We start from the raw sequence: 18,831 nt of genomic DNA on the forward strand, positions 1-18,831 counted from the left end.
ACATGTTGGCAAACTCTAGGCTCCTCCAACTCAAGAAATACTTGCCATGTTAATAACACAATGATGTTGGTGATGGTCATGGTGAAAATAAGTTTACTTTCCTTATTTACTTGGATATAAAAGACATCCAACCATGAGCCACTTCCCACTAAGATGGGTATTTAAATACTGTCTTCAATTGCTTAGCCGTGTCAAGATTGTGAGCCAGACAATGGATACATAAGGGCACCTTATCATCTTCTATTTAGGAGACACTTAGTTGTAGTTTGTCTCCCTAAGCTATGATAATAAAAAAAAAAATTACTGTTTACATTGTCATATTTCTATCCTGGGACAAAATTGCTCAGGTTGAAAACGATTGCTTTGTATGAAAACACATGTATACGTGTGCCTCTGGTATGTATCGAGTTTTACATTCTTGCTGATCAAGCTCATCATGCTAAAACACCTGTCTGAATGAGTTTAGGAGACAGAGGTTGCTGCTGACTTCTTTTACGACCTGGGGAAAGTAAAAGTTAGTACTATCTTACGTGAGTTATTAGAATTAGAATTGGATTGAGCAAGTGCAGGAGAAATCTCAAGGTTTAGAACTTGGGCTTTAGTAAGTTGCCCAAGGACTCCGCTGTAGTCAACTGAGATCTGAGTTCAGGGACTGCAAAAGCTTTGTTCTTATCTTTGTCTTTTATAAATATTATACATGTCCTTAATGTATTCTTTGCCTCTATCTCAAGTAGCTGTTTTTTTAGTGGCTGAGACTACACATCAGCAATATCTCTGTACTCTAAGACTTGAGATGCATTAATACCATAAAGCCAGTCTTGCAAATAACTTAGCTCGACAGACCTCCTTTCTCTGCATGATAAATTATGGCTGATTTCTTGCACACTTGAAGAACGGCTACTGTGTGTTGTCCATTCAAAGTCAGCTCAGGAGAGAGCTGATAGCAAACCACGATGCCTATAGAGATTGCAGCAGCTCTTTGCCTAGCAGACTTCATTAACAATCAGTTCAAATCATCACGCACAGTCAGACTGCATGTAATTTAAATTGCTTTTGCACAAAGTAATTCTGTAACAACAACAACAAAAAAGTTGGATAGAGGTTACTGGAATGTAAAAACATGCAGAGAGCACAGTTTACAGCCAAGTGGTATATGATTCTCTTTTTAATTTTGCGACAACTTTTTTAAGTACAGCATTTTTTAAGTATAGCATTTTGAATGTAAGTGGTTTGCTACATTAAGCAGCCATTTGGAGCACACCAGGTTTGCACAGAGAGGATTTTATGGAGAATTTAAACTGCCATTCATAAAGTTATTTTAACTCTGTATCTCTGTTTATATTTTTATTTTTTTAATCCCCCAGTGGGAACTATCTGATGCGCATTAAAAAATCATCTGACACGCGCAGAATTCAGAACCCAGTCTGTTCAACCCAGAATTCTGACATCTGAAGTGAGTCACATTTTTTTTTTTTTTTTTTTTTTTGGTTTGGTGGTGGTGGGGGGTGAATGTTACTGACAGCTTCCTTCTTTTTTATAGCTGGAATGCTAACAATAATTCCCCCAGATTTCTCCCTTTACAGTGTTATTTGACATTGTCTCCAAAGTATTAAAAAGCAGCATGGGCTAAAAGGAGGAACACAAGGAAAAGTGGCATCCGATCCTTTGCGCGAGCTGGTATTTTAGAATTAAATAAGGAACCCGTGAAACTATATTTGGGATGTTATACATAGTTCCTGACATTAACTTGAAGAAAATAAAATTTCCACCCCTAAAATACAAACCAAAATTGGGACAAAAATTAGGAGCTTCTCTCTAGTTCTTAGAAAAAAAAAAAAAAAGATTAAAGTGTATCCTGAAAGTCACTGTAATAGAAAAATCCCTGTTTGGGTTAGAAGTAATTGTAAGAACTACTGGGCATAAACTAAGCAACAGTAAGACAGACAGTTAATTAATTTTTTATTACTGCTGAGCAAATGTTATTAATTTAATTCAATTAACATTTATTGAGCACCCACATGCAATAGATGAATCAATGTGACAGCAGCTATTCATTTATTTACTCTACATTATTAAGGAAACATTTCAGTGGTTTTCATTTTTGCTCAGTAAATGTGACTTGATAAATTTTTTGCCCAAATATTCTCTAAGTCCATAACTCAAGAAATATGGGTAACTGTTCTTCCTACCTGGCTCCTTACCATAGTCTTGTTGATATAGTTTTTTTTTTTCATTCTGTTTCCTTACAATCCTCCCCTATCTTTTTTCCCTAGCTCTTCTTTTTTATATTTATTTCTCTCACTTACTCGTTCTTTCTCCTTTAATTCATTTTTTGGTTTCTACTTACAGATCCACTCATGTAAGATCTGGCCCTTGCTCCTTCCCTCCTTTTTCCCTTCCTCCCTCCCTCTTTTCCTCCCTTCCTGCCTCTCTCCCTTTTCCCCTATCTCCTTCACTTCTTTCCTAGCCCCTTATCTAAGGTAGCATTTGTCCACACTCATAACTTATGTGTTGATTCTGTGGAGTTTGCCGCTAAATCTATGCTGTGAGCCTGTTCCCAGCCAGGTTGCATTTGCTGAGTGTAAATTTCATTTCAGTTGTTATTCATCGCTGGAGAATTCAAAGAAAAATGACAGTGTATAGTTTCTTTAAAGGCCTGTGGTCACCACAAGTCACACTCTCATGATTATAACGGATCTTTGTATCCTTTATTTTGGTTACCAGTCACATCTTTTCCATTTAACAGCCTATTTTACTAAGCCCTTCATCTCCCTGAAGTGGGTAACACTACCTATCCCTGGAGAACCCATGGCTGGATTTCTTTTCCTTGTATGGTCATTGTTCCATTTATTTAGACTTGAGACTAGTCTTTGTCTGGCCCCCTCCTTCCACTGGTAATTTAGAAGTTTCCATTGATTCCTCTTTCAAGATCAAGTCTGCCTTTTCATTCCCATAACTACTCCCGCACCTTCCAATCTGGATCATTCTCTTTAAATGGCTCTTTATTTTGGTTGTGGGCATCTAACACAGGGCCTTGAACTCTCTAAGCAAATGGTCTGCCATTGAGCTGCATTTAAAGTCCTTGATTTTCTTTTCGGGTGGTGGTGGTGGTGGTGGTGGGGTGCCTCACTACGTAGTTCAGTCAGGCGATGAACTGGCCACCCTTCTGTCTTTGCTTCCCAGATGCTGAGATTTCAGGTGTGTAACACCATGTCAAGTTTATATGCTATTATCAAAATAGTGTTTTAAACTCCACTTTCTGATAGAAAATAATTCCTTTAAGAAAAACACAAAAGCAAGGCAAGTCCCTCCCCCCACACCCCACACACACAAGTGCTAATGGCTCGCTGTTCCTCAGATGACTTTCTAGTCTCCTAGTCTCAGTTAACTCCCATTCTGTTACCAAGTTTTGTTTTTTTGTTTTTTTGGTCTTTTTTGTTTTGTTTTGTTTTGTTTTTGTTTTTGAAAGCAGGCAATGGCTTAGTAATAGTTTTGTGTGAGGCCAACTCCTGAAGCCTATCTGAGAATTTTAAGATAAGCCTGTAAGGTAGACTGATTTTAATTTTATTTCTACATCAATACACTGAGAGTGTGCATTTCAAATGCAAGGACCATTCTTTAAGCTGTAACTGAATTATATTTTCCCTTGGACTTAAACTACCACTTAGAATTTAGTGGTGTGATTATCTGTGGGTAAAATCAGATCAAGGCAGACAGGTGACATTTCAAGGTACAAACCACCAAACCGTTCACAAATGATTGTGGTTAGGAAGAGTGGCTCATCCAAGTGACCCTGGGGGGGGGGGGATTAATTTAGCTGGGCATGGTGGTGTATGCCTATAACCCCAGAGTTTGGGAGGCAATGCAAAAAGAGAAGGTGTTAAAGAGGACATATGCACCCCTGTCTCCAACCAAGATAGACGTGTATAACATATATGTTATATTTTATGTATTTTACATATTTATACTCTGGCACATGAAGAACTTTATGATGTCCATGCTAATGTTGGGATTCGTGTTCACTGTTAGGCTGTCTATATTTTCCACAGCTTGGTCAGTAAAACACACGCTGTGCAAAATATCAGAAGTCACAGAACACGATCAAACCCGGTACAAACTATTAGGGCCTGAACTTGTATTTTTTACATTTACATTTTCTTTGGGTGCTACCCGAAACCTAGGCTGGCTTCCCATTTGGAATCGGTCCGGCCCAGCCTCTCAAGCAGCTGGGATTACAGGTGTGTGCCGACACACAGGACATTCTTATTTTCATATTCAGCAACACTGGGAAACAAATTCAGTAGAGAACAAAGCAAAACTAAGATGTCACATTTCATCCTGACCCATCAGCAAAAGCTGATGGATAGTCAGAGAGGGCGGATTTTCAAGGAAAACCCATTTTTGTTTATAATTGTGGAACTGAGGACAAGAAACTTCTATAGACATCTCAGCCATTTAAAGAGAATGGAAATAAGACATTAGTTATTTGACTGCCACTGCTGCTAGATAGGATAAGGCAAAGCCCTGGATTCAGTCAATCGGACTTCAGGGCAGAATAAGTGAGACACACATGTACTTGGCTTATTTTTCTCTCTCTCTCTCTAATTCTTTCACAGCCTTTAAAGACTTTCCAGTAAAAGCAGTGGTGTTATGTATCATTGGTTTGGTTTGTCTTCTTCAGCAACCCAGCCTTAGAGACATACGATGAAATGTTTATCAAGGGTCTGAAGAGGTGACATTTTAAAGCCCCTTTCAATCAGCCTTAGTGAATCTTTTTTTGAAAATGTGAGCAGAAAACCAGAAGTATATTATTTCTCCAGAAATAATAGCAGTGACTGTTCAAGGTGAAAAGGATTAAGAGGCGTGTGTGTGTGTGTGTGTGTGTGTGTGTGTGTGTGTGTGAGAGAGAGAGAGAGAGAGAGAGAGAGAGAGAGAGAGAGGAGAGAGAGAGAGACGGAGAGAGGGAGAGAGGGGCAGGAGGAGTGTAGAGAATTGTGATGACCCCTTCCAAGGCTCCCCCTACAACTACAAATTTCCAGCTTTGGGACTTTGTCCTTTTGATTTTGCTGTTGTTGGTTTGCTCTTCCTTTTGTGCCTAACTGCCGTGAGTAATCCTCTCTGTTTTCTGCTCGCTGTCCCATGTTGCCCAGTAGGCAGACCTTGGCTCATGATATACTTTTATAGCTAGGTTGTGAGCCAGTAACAAGGAGCAACGCAGACCTAAGAGGCGTTTGAATCTTCTTCCGACATGAAAACAGTTTGCAATTATGAGTCCCCATTTCATTTTTATGCACTTACCTCCAGTTTAATGTTTTAAAGTAGTGTCTCAGGAAATAAAGATGATGTTACCCAAGGAAAAAAAAATAGCAAGCAGCTTTTATAGTTTCATGTACTGGGTGGCTAATGAGTTTAGGGCTCTGAAAAAAACATGAATCAAGCCAATCAGGCTATAAACTCAGGCATAACTGGCAGATCATATACAGCTGGGTGTTTTGCTCTTCATGTTTAATATAAATGGTAAACTATCAGGCTCTCCTGAAAACATTCTCTACCATGTTAAAGCTGTATCTGTCAGTTTATTTATCCCAAATCCTTGAACGTGGCTTAAGGTTTCTTAGGCACACTGTTACATATCCATCTCACAACGATCTGGTAGAGTACTGTCACTGCTTGGGGCTGACGAGGCAGATGACGAAGGTTCCGGTGGATCCTCTAGATGCACAGCTAGAAGCAGAGCTGCACTCAGTGCCTTTCTGGGCCTCCAGTTCTTAGCGTCATCCAGGCTTGTTTTCCAGACTATAAGCATCAGATGTGCCAATCAGATGTTGGACTGTTTGCAGAATGACTCTTTCCCTGCTGACTGCCTTTCTTCAAGGTAGTTGATCTTGCTGGTACATCATGAGGAGACATACCTTAGACGTATGTTCAAGGCAGATCTGGGTCAATAATGGTTGGCTCCTCACCTAGTTTGGGGAGCTGCCTATACCTGCTGTCTGGTCCCGGTGGAAACTTCAAGAAGCTGAGTTGAAATCCTCATCATAGCTCTTTAAGTTTCTTCTGCTCTGACTGTCATGGATGGCTTTTTTCTTCCTTTTCTGCTGTGATTCCCAAGGGATGCATGCTCGAGCACAGTGTCTGGAAGAAAGCAAGTGCTGCCTGCTTTTCAACTGATTGATAAGCTGAGTGAAGATTGGAAAGTGGGCCTCTCAACTTTCAGGTGACAGTGGACTCACCCCTTGGGGAGATATTCTGGATTCAATCCTTTTGCCTTTGCCTTCATTCTCCAAAGGTCTTGGGCCACATCTCCAGCTCTGCCCTCAGTAGCACTCTAGGCTCTGGTTGACTCCACTTCACTGTTGCTGCTGTTCCTGGTGATAATCCCATGGTCCTGGCATCTCTAATACACTGCAGTCTTCTGCAACTAGACTTCACCAATAGCCTCTCATAGTCTCTCTTCATGGTGCCAAGCCTCCACTCCTTTGCATGACCCCTTTAGTCCTGGACCATCAATTGCAACTGAGGCTGCACTTTGCTGGTTATCTGGAGCTAAGAAGTAGCAGTGATTAAGAAGAGACAAACATCACTGTGGTGAAATCTTCTAGGAAGTGTTTTCTGAGAGCACAAAGAAACTCTGTTCCAAAGACAGCCAAGGTTGTGTAGCAGCAGGACTTGGTAATGTGCAAAAAATACCCAGGTGGTACTGATTTTGAAGGTATGAAGGGGTCATGGAGAGCAGCTGAGGCTTGGCACTGTGAGGCCATGGAAGGCCATTGGTAAAAGTGCAGCCTCAGTTGTAATTGATGGTCTTTGTCTTCATTCTCAATATCCAACCAAACTTATCCTTGTCAGAGTTTATATAGTTCTTTAGAAGATAGTTTGTATTAGAATTCTTGCTATATTCTACCTGGTAAAGATTATCACATGTTAGTTAGATTATAATTATACTACCAACATATTAGTGGATATTTGAAGAGCCAATTAGTATACTTTTTGATTTAAAATAACATATGAATATAAATACAAACTCGTTCTTCTAAGAATCTTGGCTGTAGTATCTTATCTCAAGCTCCCAGCAGCCCCATGGTGGTAGATACAGCAAACGGCACTCCTAGTTTCCCCATGATTATACTGGCACATTGCTACAAAGAACTTATTTCATTTACCACTAATCATAGCTGAGGTTTTAACCAAGGAAGCCAGGCTTGAAGTCGAGGCTCCTAACCAATGAATTGCCCTGTCTGTCTTAGCAGGCATTTAACAGACATGTATTGTGGCATTATTGAATATATTTAATTACTAAAACATTCCTGCACTCTTTGCTCAACAGTCACCTCTTCTCGAAGAGGCCTTCCATCTCACCCAGTCTGTGTCAGTCCTTGTCACCATTCCCTGAGGATCTTCTGGGAATGACTGCTTTGATTGGCATGATCTAGATGGTTCTTATTCACAGTACAAAGGCAGAAAGCAGGGAGGCTGTCAAACAGTGCAGTGGGCATAGGGGCTCCCTTTCTTTGCCACCCCAAACCTACAAGCATGGCAGCTTCAAGAGTCCATGGTGCCTGGGCCAAGAACCTCTTGTCGGAAGTAATCCAGTAGACCTCAACACCAGTGATTTTAATTCTGTTCCTGTTTACTTTTCTGCATCTGCTTATTTGTTTACTCACTTATGGGATGTATGTCTTTCCACACTTAAGATGCCATCTTTCCAAGGGAGCACCTAGGATACAAGGAATACTCAAAAGAGTGGGAAACAAGGAACAAATCTCATGATGGGTGTGGCGTCCCAGGGGCTGTCAATTCTCCATCTAATAAAATGTGGGTCGCTTCTACTTTTGCGGTTACAAATACTCTTGAAATAAATGTTAACGCGTGTCAGTCTTTTCTCATACTTGTTACTTTCTATAGTTTGAGTCCATAGGAAAGGATTGATATAACTTGCTTCCCAGAAAAAAAAATTGGTCCGTTTTGACTTATGTCAAGAAAACAGGGAAGATTTTTGACTCTTGTTCTGTAGCCAATTTTAAAATTTACCATTACAATAATTTATTTTTTTCAATTTGAAGGGAACTTGGATTCTAGTTGCAATTTCCAGCAGCTGAATAAACAGCCTTTCACTGCTACAAGGGGTAGGAAGGATTTCTTTTTTAATGTCCACTGCTTTTCTGTGGAATTTTCCTTCTACAACTAGATTCTGGGTAATTTAGAAAACTCTCATGTTACATGGGATTGGGCACTTAAAGTACTTATTATGTATTTATAGATCAATAAATTCTTGTTTCAAGTGTTTATTGGATGGATGCTAATTGGGTTCTTAAAAAGAAAAAAAAAAGCCTTGGTTCTTGGGTGGTGACAGATATACCCAGCGGTGGATTTGGATGACTTTTTATTGATTTCCAGGCCTTTATGGACTCATCTTCCATCTATGGTGGCCTTGTACAAGCATGGGGTGGATATAAGGTCTACATAGTCGCCCCTGAGACACCAGAAGTCACATCTCACTGGTGAAAGATAAAGAGAGGAGGAAACAGAAAAACAGAACACATGCTCAGCCATCGCTCCTGTGCCTGCTGTGTACCCTGGTGACTTCCAGAATCGATGAAGATGCCCAGCTGAGAGTTTAAGACCTATATTCTTAATGGCTTGCCTGGTAGAAATTTATCCCAGTTGTCTCCAAAGTGGCAAAAGTGTGCCTACAGGGAGGTACGAGCCCATCTAATGAAGATAGAGCATCGCTTTCTATATATGTATATTACAAGTATATTTATTTCATAAGGTAAAATTTTGCATGGTTTATAGTATATTCAAGTTAATATTGTGGTGTTTGTGCCAATTTTCTCTATCTATCTCCCTGTCTTTCACTGTGTCTCTGTATCTCTGTCTCTCTCTTTATATGTGTGTGTGTGTGTGTGTGTGTGTGTGTGTGTGTGTGTGTGTGCACGTGCATGTGTGTATACCTGGGTATTAATTAGGGTTAGTGTCCACCCCACTCCAGCAGCTATTTTCCAATTAAAGCTTTACAAGATTTCCAGTAAAAAGTTTGGAGACTGCTGCCCTAAGTAAAAAAAAAAAAAAAAAAAAACCAAGGTCAACACTGTACATCCTCTCCTACGTAAGGAATTTTCTTGTGCTTCCTTTGGGTGCCCAGGGTGTGGTTGCTGGAACGTGGACAGCCACAGCAGCTGCAGTAGTGGCCTGGGTAGACTTTTCCTGTGAGTTTCTATAGTGGTAACAGGATTAACAGGCTCTATTCTGGAAGAACTTGGGTGGCATAACACCTCCCTGCAGAACTATTCCTGACAAGGATGTGCAGATGGAAATGCATATTTATGTCACTTAAAGCCTACAAGAGACACAAGGATTTGAGCTATAACAATAAATAGAAAAAAAATCTTCAGCATTTTTGGTAACCCATACTCAAGTGCATTGAGTGTGCTTGGTGAAAGACCTACAGTCTGCTCTTTGTCCAAGCATAAAATATTCAGCATTCAAGCACGTCAAGGTGAATTCTTTCCCCCATAGATTTTAGAGTGTTAAAATCAACCTTCCACAAAGTTAGTATAAAATTTCAGGTCTTAAAAATAATGGCAATTTTATAAAGTGTTTGGGACATGTCAAAGGGTAAGAAGGGGTCTTCTTTTATCTAGAATGTTTATTTGGTCTACTTATTAGTAATGGCAGGTCTCTGGAAAATTATTTGCAAAGCCCACATACTCATTTTAGTCTAGGCTTTCTGGATGAAAGTATTGTCTAGGAGTCTTTGATATAATCTTTCCTGTTTTTATTATTTTTTAAATGGGTGAAAACATGGGAAAAGAAGGATACCCACATAGATAAAATATGGGATGGACACCCCTGGTAAGGAATCACACAAAACATCAGTCTATTGGAACTGAAGGACGCTGTTACTTGGCACCTGTGCTGGCTCATGTGAGAGTAAGATACACCACCTCTGTGCTTTGCTCGCCCTGTCAGGAGCCATAGTTTGGCTCCATCAGACAGTTGAGTAGCCATCTTCTTTTTAATTTTTTATTTTTTATTTTTTTTGAAATGGTACATAGTTCCCACTAGACTTTCAAGGAAGAACTTCATAAAGAAAGAGAATTATGATATAATCGTGATGGAAAGCGAACAGGGGCGATTCAGAGGGGCATTCTTGAAATAAGGAAGATACGGGCAGTTCAAGTTTAATTACAGAATTAAAATCTGCTTTAGAATCAGTAAAGCAAACAAAATCAAAGTAAGCTCCCACCCCACCCCCCAAAAAAAACCCCAAACAACAGCAACAACAACAACAAAAACCCAACCAACCACCACCAACAAAACCTTAACCAGGACCAACACTCTAGAAAGTAGTAACATTGAGAGCAAATATGCTTGTTAAAATCCCCCATAGAATAAATGTAAAGGACATAGAATTACAGCTGACACCGTAAGGATGTTGTTAGGCAGAGCAGGCAGAGCTTGCAGATCTTTCTCAGAAAGAGTGACCTTAAGAACTGAAGCTGAGTGAATAGGAGCTTTGTTCAAAATAGGATAGAAGGGAATCACGTGCCCATAGTTCTTATCGTTGGTCAACTTGCCACCTCTGTAAATGAGGATAATAATTTCATCCTATACTGCCAGAAGAAAATTTCCCACCACAAGCTTGTTTCATTTTTAAAGCATTTTGATTTTACTTTTATTTATGTTTGTGTGTGCCTAGCCTGGACAGACTAGAAGAGGACATCAGATCCCCCAGAAGTGCAGTTCTAGGTGGCTGTGGACCCCAAGACATGGGTGCTGGGAACAGAAATCAGGTCCTCTGCAAGAGCAAAAGGCAATCATAATGGCTGAGCCATGCCTCCGGCCCCATCAGCAGATTTCTTGAAAAGATTTTTTTAAACCTTATTTTCACTGATAGAAAACCTAGGAAGTTATGTCTCCTAGTAACACACGAAGCTATAGCCATAATGTCTCACCAGAATGACTGCCCAAGCATGAACCAAACAACCACAACCCTGATGACCACAACAAAGCAGAGGGAGAAAAATCTCATGAAGCTTCAGTCCTACACAAAGAGCTACACGCAACTGAGGCAATCTGGGCTCAGGAAGGTTGTCCTTCTCCAGGGAAGAGCACACCGATTGGTTCCATAGTATCAAACAGCCACACCTGAAAACATACATGCAAGTAACATTATACAGACTGAGCAGGTTATACTTATGAACGTATATGTATATGCAGATACATATATGAATGCAATAATGATTAATGAAAAAAGAGGACATGAATTTGCAGGAGAGTAGAGAAATATATATATATATATATATATATATACACACACACACACACACACACACACACACACACACACACATGTGAGGATATGGAAAGGGGAAAGGGAAGGGGTAAATTTTGTTTTTATATTAACCTCAAAAATAAAAATAAAAAAGGAGCAGTTTTGATGTGAAAAGAAATGAACCATCGAGTGGAACAACTGAACTTAAAGATTCTAAGGTGAATCATAACAAATAAATTTCACCATGGTTAGGATCAGCTCAGGAACCTAGAAGTATACAGAGGTCTGGCACTAGAATGGTGTGTGGGTGTAACATATAAACATAACTTTGAATTAATTTATGTTCTTTATTGTAGAAGGAGCCTAGAAACTATAATCTGGAAATGCTCCCTAGTGTGATCTCCGCCCACAAACATGTTTCCTGCATTATTCACATGCTGCTGGGCATGTTTAATATGATTCTAGCTTCCCAGTTTTCTCAAGTCTCCAACTTTCTCTTTAAAATTTTTATTTCTATTTTATGTGTATGAGTGTTTTGCCTGCATATATATAATCATCTACATGCCTACATGCCTGGTGCCCCCCATGAAGGCCAGAAGAACTTCTCAGATCCTCTGGAACTGTAGTTATAGATATTTTGAGCTACCATGTGGTGCTGGGAATGGAAATCAAGACCTCTGCAAATTGCTGAGGAATTTTCCAGCCCCCGTGTTTTCAAATTTTAATGTCATTTCAATGCAAAATATTTTCAATAAAACCTAGGAAAATATTCTTTTACTGAGTATTGTGTTATAAAATGACATAAAATTTAAATACTTTTGGTATAGTGATGTTTAGAAATGTTTCCTGGTTATATGCTTGGAAACAGCTTCAGTTAGGAGTCCTTTCAAAGAGGTGCTATAGGCATTGTATAGATAAGAGAATGAGACAGCTGGATTAAGTGGTCATTTCACAAACACTGAATGGTTTGCTCTTTTTAAGATTTCTTTCTTTCTTTTTTATTAGACAACATGCAAGCAAATAAATACTGCTCACCTGTATTCTTTACCTACTCTGCAAAATATTTTAAAACAAGAATTAAGGGAGAGAGAATTAAGGCGCTTGAGAGAAGACTTTGGAAGTGTGGACTTGATGAGAAGATCATTTTGGGTCCACAAAAGATGTCAAGGCCATCAGAGTGGGAAGTATTCAATAGAGTAAACCACGCAGGATCACAGCATGTTCAATCCTCACGTGACTTTCATAAGCACTGTCTAGTTTATCTGCTGTCCATCCCAACAACATAGCATATCAGACATACTTGTTTTGTCTGATATTGCCAATTTCCATTATGTTCTCTCTGATTACAGGACCTCTTCCTTTGTCACCTTACAAAAGTCCTAACTGTCTCTAAAGAGCTCAGTTTGGAGTGCACACCTATAACTCCAGCACTTGGGAGGAAGAGGCAGTTGACTCACATCAAGTTCAAGAGCAGCCTTGGTATAAAGTAAGTATCAGATCAAACAATGCTGCAGAGTGATGCCCTGTCTCAAACGAACAAACAAACAAACAGACAGACAGACACCAAAAGGAATCAGTGGGCATGCTATATTGCTTATTTAACAAATATTTGTCAACTGTTACTGTATTCAAAAACTCTACCACACATTGGGGATGTGAGATGAATGAAATGTATTTCTGACCCACAGGGTGATTTTAGGATCTGTGGCCTTTCTTAAGTTGAAACAAACAAACAAACAAACAAACAAACAAACAAACAAACAACAAAAGAAAGGTAATCCCAAAGCTGGGAGATGAGTCAGTGGTTAAGGGATATATTACTCTTGCAGAGGACCCAATTCAATTCCCAATACCCATGTCCACAGCAAGATGTCCCTATCCTACTATAACTCCAGCTTCAGGCGAGATCTACCACCCTCTTCTGGCCTGTACAGGTACTGCACTCACATGATCACATACTCATACAAGAACATAACTAAAAGTAAAATAAATTCTTTATTTAAAAAAGGATGTTCTCCTTCTGACCATGAGTGTGTCTGTTCACCCACATAGAAAGGCAACCACGGTGTGCCATTTCTTTTCATTTGTTTGTGTGCATGTGTATGCTATATGTACACGAACATGTGCATGTATACACACGCATGTGTGAGTATATGTGCATACTTGTGTCAATAAGATGTTGGGTATCTTTCTTCACTGTTCTCTATTTTCTTTTCAAGTCAGGGTCTTTCACTAAACCTGGGGTTCATTGATTTTATAAGGTTGGCTGACCAATAAGCTTCCGGAGTCTGCCTGTGTCTGCCCCACCAGCACTGGAGTTAGACTGGCATTATCAACCTCTGCTTTTTACTTGGATGCTGGCAATCCAAACTCAAGTCCTGCTGTCTGCACAGCAGATACTAGCTATGGCGCCATCTCCCTGCCCCATGAAGTCTTTTGTCTGAGCATGGTAGAGTGGTCAACATAAAGGTTGAATGCCAATGGGTACCTATCAGCTTACCAACAAGATGCGTTGAATTTCAGTTCTCAGGCCTTTAGCCTTATCTCCTATATTATATTGCCCCTCCAAACAGGCATGCTAATATCCAGCACTGCTAATAAAACACTTTCAGATATAAAGTGTTTAGCCATGAAAGTCTCTGGAAAGTGAACAGAATTGTAGTATTTTAGATGTACAATGAACTCTAAGTGCCAGGTGCTTTCTTCTCTCTTACACCCACCTAAATTTCCATTCATTCAACTCCTTCGAATCAGTTATAATAATAAAAATAATGATAGCCAGCCCGCACTTCACCCTATGAGGGACTTTGGCTAAGCACGTTAAGTGAATTCTCATTGAATCTCCACAATAACATAATGGGAAAGTTATTATGAACTCCATTTCCTTAGGGAAATGCTTCATGGGGAGTAGGCTACCAAGCCTTATTCATTGCAGACTCTTAAACCAGTGCGGATTTGAGTAACAATTTGAATTTTAGCATTTGGAGGCCACTGTTCATTCCTTTAGCTGCTAGGATATATACAGGTGATGCAAAGATGGATGACTGTGACTTTAAGGGACATCATGGGCTATTTAAAACTGGCCAACACACCCACAGGTCTGAGTGCTCACAGGCATGCCTTTCACTCCACCTCTAATCTGATTTTGTCAACCAATATAATTTTCCTTTATGACTAATATCTGATCCAAATTCCCCACTGAGTCCAGTTCAGATGAAAGGGTAGAAAGGACAGTAAAATAGATCTTATACGATGTGAATCAAGTTATTTTGGCTGTGCTCCCGCGCCTTCAGAACCGGATGCATATGGTTATGTCTTTATTAAGGCTATTTTCCAACATTACATTCAGGGCACTGCAAAATCAGATGATGATAACCATCGGGCCTCATCCCGTCAGCTGGGTAGATGACTTGTCTGATTCCTCCCTGAGATGCCCAATCAATTCAGCTGTTGTAAAAAGGAACAATGGAACTGGGCTGAAACTTCCAGAACCTGATGGTAAGGACTCTGGCTCTTGCCTGCTTCATAAACAACAGCAGGTGGTCTTGCCAGCATCCGATACTCTGTCCCCTTTGCTTTTGACTTCTCCTCATGTCTTCTAAGCTTCATGTGTTCTGTCTCCTTTACTACAAGGAGTTCCAGCTGCTGATTCCTCTGCAAACCTACTACAGGAGAACAAAGTCCCCCAGATGTGCAGGCTTGGAAACAGCTATGAGATCTGCTCTTGGCAACTGGAGACTTTTTGGAAGTCTAGGTATCCTGCTTTTGAAATTAATGTTTGCCCTAGAGGTGGGAACTGGTGGGCTCGACTTCATTGTTGACCTTGTCACTACTTTAAATTTTCTGAGTGAGTTAAGTGAAAATGATACACTTAAGTCAGTTTAAGTAATTGGTATATACGGCATTGCTGGGACCTGTGTGCTTTAGTTTAGGACTTGAGAGTGTAGCTCTTCTATCCAGCAGTTCTTTATAACTGTTCAGTGTAGACTGACTTCACTTTAACTCTATGCGTTTGCAGATGCTCAAAGGGCTGAAAGGTGTAACAGGAACTCCAAAGGAATTATACTGCAGGAAATTCCTGGGCCCCCCAAACTCCCTTGCCACTTACCTAATGGAATCTTTAAACCTGAATCTATCCAACAATGTGTGTTTTAAGTTATTCCTTAGTGATGTAAACAAATAGAAATAAAGACTATGGCTTTGAAAATCATCTCTACAGTTTGTTGCATCAAGTATGAATCCACTAGATGACCCTTATTTAATAATCACAGTAGATGGAGAGAGGATCGCTTTGCTCTCTCTAAGAGAGTTGGGTAAGTTGTCAGAAAGCACTGCTGTTTTAAAGCAATTGCCTTTGCTGTTGTTAAGGTCACTCTGGGAGGTACCCCTTCCTAGATGATTGACCAGTGAGTCTCAGTGGCATGTAGCTGCATTTAGATATCACTTTAACATTGGCCAACTGGGCTTTTCATTCTTCAATGCCTACAGCAGAGCCCTTCAAACTGAAGATCCATTGGAATGACCCAGCCTGGTTGTTGGAATGCATTATTGCATCTACATTGCTGTCATGCCTTCAGCATTTCTTTGATTCCGTGAAACTGGAGTTGGAGCAACCCTCAGGCGTTGAAGACACTAAACCTTCAAGAACACCTGGCAAATCTTCCAGCCCAGCCTAGGCCTCCTGCGTCAGCTGATGATGCTCATAGCTAGGCCACCTGCTTCAGCTGACGATGCTCATAGCTTGGCCTCCTGCTTCAGCTGATGCTCGTAGCTCATTCCTTTTAGCATGACCTGTTTGCAGCAGGGGGGTCAATAATTGGAGGCAACCTTCCTACTAAAACTTTCCATTCCTAGTACTCCTTTTTTTAGGATGCAAGGAAACTGATACTCAGATAAAGCAGCTTGCATAAGGATTCACAGCTGAGATTCAAGATTTGGGGATGCTTACATCCTCCCTGCATGGCAATGTTCACTCCACTTTCAGTGAACCAGAGTGGTGCTTCAGTTCTGAAAGATGGTCTCCTCCTAGAGAATGTTAACTTTGACAATGTATTTTGCTTTGGGCTGTTTCCAGGTGACCTCTCCCATGCTTAGCTCCCAAACAGAAGTCAGAGAGACCTCTTTTTTTTTTTTTTTTTTTTTTTGGGGGCTGTCACCTGACTTTGAGAGCATCCCAGGACAGAGGCCAGAAGCATCATTCACACACTACTTAAGACATGTTGCTGTGGGGTGGATGGTATCTTTTGGGGACGGAGCTCTCTCTAGTCAGCTCTTTAGGCCACTCTACGTATGGTTAACTAGCTTCTTTCTCTGGATGTTCTTTATCCGTCTAACTTTCCCAGTGCTTTTGGCAGTGCCCCAGAGCAAATTCAAGGCCATCAAATGTCTGCCACTAGGCTCTATCAGGGACTCTTTTACGTCTGTTTTCCATTATCATCTTACATTGCCCAGGCTGGCTTCAAACACGGAAGCCTCCTTGCTTAACATCCCCAGAATTTGGGTTTGCAGATGTGTCTGCAAAATGGTGTTTTGCAGTCAGTCTGACTTTCCGTGTTCCCTTCCTGCTCCCCATTAATTGGGGCTCTCTTTCTCTCTTTATTGTAGCTTGACAAGCTGTCTACAATGGGAATATCACCTTCCTATGTTTGCTCCTGCATATTAATCCCCATTCTTTATTATAGTAGACAGTGGTGAAAGACCAGACAAGAATAAAAGCAAAATCACAATTTTGATTATACACACACACACACACCACACACACACACAAAACCACAGATAACACAGGGGCTCAGCATACTGGTGAAGATGTGGACTTGCCCAGCTGACGCTGCCATCTTCCTGATGTTCTTTCTCTATGTTCTAACACCTCTCCTGTTAATCTAGATGTAAGTGGGCTCCAGTTTCCACTAAAGGTACTGCTACTGGCTGAGGAGACCGCCCAGTGGGTAAAGCATGTGGCATGTAAGTGTGAAAACTCGAGTTCAAATCCCCAGAACCCATGTAAAACTGGGTATAGTAGCCTGCAACTGTAATCCTTGTGCTCCTACGGGGAGATCTGAGGCAGGGGCAGATGTATCCCAGGAGCCTCTGAGTCTGTACCTGGTTTCCTGGCATATGCTACACAAAACAAAGAGACTCTGCCTAAATCAAAATGAGAAGGGAGAACTGACACGTGTGGTTGTCCTCTGACTTCTGATCTTGTACATGTGTGTACCTGCCCAGACTCACAGGAACACACACACCTCATACATACACAACACACAAGATTTTTAAAAAGAACCAGAGAGAGAGAGAGAGAGAGAGAGAGAGAGAGAGAGAGAGAGAGAGACCAAGACCCCTATATTCTCTTGTTGGCATTTTAAGACTGTTATCTGAGGATGAGAAGGCTCCCTGCAGAAGACACATTTAACACAACACTATAATTTCCACGTTATTCACTAAGTGTCTCACTCTGCCGCTGCCCTCTTGCCACCACGAGTGCCAGAGGCAGTAATGGGGTCAGTGCGAACACTTCTCCAACACTCAGGATCCACCCTCTGAGACCAGTGGAGTTAAATATCAGTCAGACCCACGCTTTGTGTTCTGTCCATTTCCACATTCATCTACACAGCTCTGCCTCCAGTTCCGCTCTCTATTAAAACCATGCTCTTGACAACATCGCTGTAATTATTGCCCCCACCCCCACGCTTAACCATCCAAGAAAGAAAGGAGCTGGATGAAATTCATGAAATGAAAACATGGCATTACATCTTCTTTTACTTTTGCAAAGGGTGGGGAAAGAGAGCTGTGTTTTGACTAGAAATCAGGTTTCCATGAGGATTTTCGATGGGAGACAGACTACGCTGATGGGCTCACTGAAGACAATGGAGGGCAAAGCTGTTTGGAAACTTGACTTTGATATTTCTGGGGTTCTGGGAAAGTTACAGAATAAATACATAATAGTCATTTTTTTATGTAAGAAAAGAATTTTTCAAAGCAGTATGTCTCTTTTTAAAATATACACCTTTTTGTACAATGATGAGCTAGCCTACAAAAAAGAATTCTGTTTTATTTTTTTTTGTTTAATAGGAGAAAGTAATTTATAATATTGATATGTCAATATGTTTTTCAATAAACTTCTCCCTGGATTTCTCTTGAATTCTCGTCAGTGTGTAAGAATTATAATTATCTGTCTTCCTACCTTGAAAGCACTATAAGGTAGTCATTTGCCGAGTTCGGCAGCTCCAGGCAGCACTAGAATAGGGATGTCATGACTCAGTTAACAATGCTCTGTTAGTCACACCTTCCTTCTGATAGCGTTCTGTATCTCCCAAGCACTGTGCATCAGAGATCTACCTCACGGCCTTTCTCTCCTGTGCAGTGTTATTACTGGAGTCAGTGTATACTGTTTTGGTGCTTTCTGTCTGCTTCAAAATCCTCTTCTCAGTGAACATGATGATGCCATGTTCAGCTCTGGCTGAAGAGATGGCTCTTTGGGCAAAATGCTTGCTGTGTGTATGAGAGTCTTAGTTCAGATTCCAAGAACCCACACCAAGGCCAGCCACAGACGCTTG

At 40.6% G+C, this 18,831-nt stretch overlaps 1 protein-coding gene and 1 long non-coding RNA gene across 2 annotated transcripts in view; one reads left to right on the forward strand and one right to left on the reverse strand.

Moving 5' to 3' along the window:
- Nucleotides 1-18,831, reverse strand: part of Gm765 (predicted gene 765) — a 104,741-nt gene that overhangs the window by 11,965 nt on the left and 73,945 nt on the right. The gene's annotated exons all lie outside the window — the stretch shown is intronic.
- Nucleotides 8,347-16,391, forward strand: Gm32535. Its single transcript, XR_377900.3, has 5 exons — nucleotides 8,347-8,700; nucleotides 12,284-12,764; nucleotides 14,628-14,776; nucleotides 14,912-15,032; nucleotides 15,767-16,391. It is a non-coding gene; the product is annotated as a predicted gene, 32535 (long non-coding RNA).

The sequence above is a fragment of the Mus musculus genome, chromosome 6 (genome assembly GCF_000001635.26).
Source record: "Mus musculus strain C57BL/6J chromosome 6, GRCm38.p6 C57BL/6J".
In the NCBI taxonomy this organism is placed as follows: Eukaryota; Metazoa; Chordata; class Mammalia; order Rodentia; family Muridae; genus Mus; species Mus musculus.